Here is a 2,513-nt window from a genome sequence, read left to right on the forward strand (position 1 = left end):
GCTGTTGGTGCTGTCTGTGTTCATGTGAGTGCTCTGAGTGCCTGTGATCTGTGTGGCTGACTGGCCATGTGCATGTATGTATGTGTGTGTGTGTATGTGTGTAGGTGGTGTATGTGGTATATCATTTGATCATGGACTAAATTAACATTCACAGAGTTAGTAATTAAATCACACATCTACAGAATAACTAAGTTGATTCATACATGCATACACACAAAAACATGTCATATCTGTATTTTTACATATATATATAAATATAAATATATACATATAAATAAATATATATATATAAAAGTGTATTCCTGCTAAAAATTTCCCTCGAGTTCAGTAAAATACTCATATTGAATGTCTTGGCATTTCTCAGTGGGTAAAGGCTGAACCTCAAGGAGTTTGAGCCCAAGGTCCACTGTTGGTCTTCGGCAATGGACCTCTGATTTTAGCAAACTTTAGAGTTTCCTAGCTCTGAGAGGTGTCCCACTCAGGGGGAGGTGCTGGTTGCAGCCCGCTGTGGTCCAGGAGAGCTTAAAGGGCCTCACTTTGAACCGCTGTTCTATAGAGTCATGAGATGATTGGCTTTAGTCATTTGTACACTGTCACCCTGACCACAGTCCAGCTGGAGGCAGTACCACTTCGCTTGGGTTGTGACCATGGTACCGCTCCGTTTGGTTGCGACCCAGGTAAGGTGTGCTTTGAGGCTGTCAGGGGATAACCCATCGTTCCTTGTTCTGTCCCCTGCCTTGACCAGTCAACCGGTGTCTCTGGTACATGCAGTGGCTCTCCTGCCTCAGCCTCATAGGAGTTTCTGGTACAGTTAAGGGGTGCTTAACTGACCAACTCACTGCACAAAGGCCACAGTCTGGCAGGGATTCCTGAGGTTTTAAAGTGGTCAAAGAGAGAAAAAGGCTGGGGAAGGGTACACATGCACCACCACAACCACCTCCTTCACCACCTTCCCTTAATCCACAATAAAGAGATGACAGATTCTCAGCAAGATGATGTGTTCCAAACAGCAACAATTCCACCGGGCAAATCCGCTTTTAAATATGATCAGTGTTGGTACATTCAAATGTAAAAGAGAATGATTTATAAACTTGAGGCTAATGGGTTTTTGCATTCTTTCATTGAATTCTGCTTTTATCCAATACCCACTTGTTCTTCACTAAAACACATTTTAAACCTAAGGATTGATGTCTCTTGCAGTATATAATGACCTATCATTTTCCTCCCACTTCAGCATAATGAATGCAATAATTTATTTCTGCTTTTGTTCATTATTTTGTATGAAGTTCTTAATTATTGAATTATTAGACTTATTAGTAATGCAAATATTTTTTTCTTTCCAAATTCTGTGTTTTGATTGCCTTTCTGTAAGAAGCACGTGGTCTTATTCAGATGGCATAAACTACATTTTCGTTGAGCAATTTATAATTTTCCCACATTTGCTTGATATTAGAACATGTATGCCTTCACTTCAGAATTATTGAATCCCATTCTAAGATAGTATAGGCTTATATTAGCTAACGATCTAAACCAATCATGTAATATTTCTTGAAATATCCTGGAGAGGGAAGAATGCTTTCAAATTATTAATGCTAATATAACTGTTTTACTAAAAACAGTGATACATTTCTATTACAAAACATACAGCTAGCTCTATTTCTCCTGAATAGATACACAAGAATATACATACTGTCAGTAACCTGAAATACAGTAAGATCTTATGATTAAGTATTTGATGACATTCCATTAAAATGTCAAAAAGCACCACGAGATGGTGGAGTTCCGGATTCTGAGAGGGGGAAGCAGAACAACAAGTAGGACTACCACACTGGACTTTAAGAGAGCAAACTTTGGCCTCCTCAGGGACCTACTTGGAAGAATTCCATGGGCTATGGCTCTTGAAGGTAGGAGAGTCCAGGAGAGCTGGCTGCTGTTTAAGCAGCTCTTCCTCTGTGCTCAGGACTGGTGCATCCCTGTGCATAGGAAATCAAGTAAACGAGGTAAGAGGCCTGCATGGATGAACAAGGAGCTCCTAGTGAAACTCAAAGAAAAGAGTAAGCTCCATGGAATGTGGAAAGAGGGTCAGGCCACTTGGGAGGCATATAGGAATGCTGCCAGAGCATGTAGGGAAGCAACTAGAAAGGCCAAGGTTCACCTGGAACTAAGTCTGGCAAAGGACATCAAGGATAACAAGAAGGGCTTCTTCAAGTATGTCAGCAGTAAACGTAAGACCAGGGGTAATGTGGGACCGCTGCTGAATGAAATGGGTGCCCTGGTGACAGAAGATACAGAGAAGGCGGAGCTACTGAATGCCTTCTTTGCTTCAGTCTTCACTGTCGAGGCTGGCCCTCAGGCTCCCCAGTCCTGGCAGCTAAGCGAGCAAGCTTGGAGAAAGGATGACCTTCCCTCTGTCGATGTGAATCAGGTTAGGGATCTTTTAAGGAAGCTGGACACCCACAAGTCCATGGGCCCCGACGGAATGCACCCGCGAGTGCTGAAGGAACTGGCAGATG

The sequence above is a fragment of the Egretta garzetta genome, unplaced genomic scaffold (genome assembly GCF_000687185.1).
Source record: "Egretta garzetta isolate BGI_Z169 unplaced genomic scaffold, ASM68718v1 scaffold251, whole genome shotgun sequence".
Taxonomy (NCBI): Eukaryota; Metazoa; Chordata; class Aves; order Pelecaniformes; family Ardeidae; genus Egretta; species Egretta garzetta.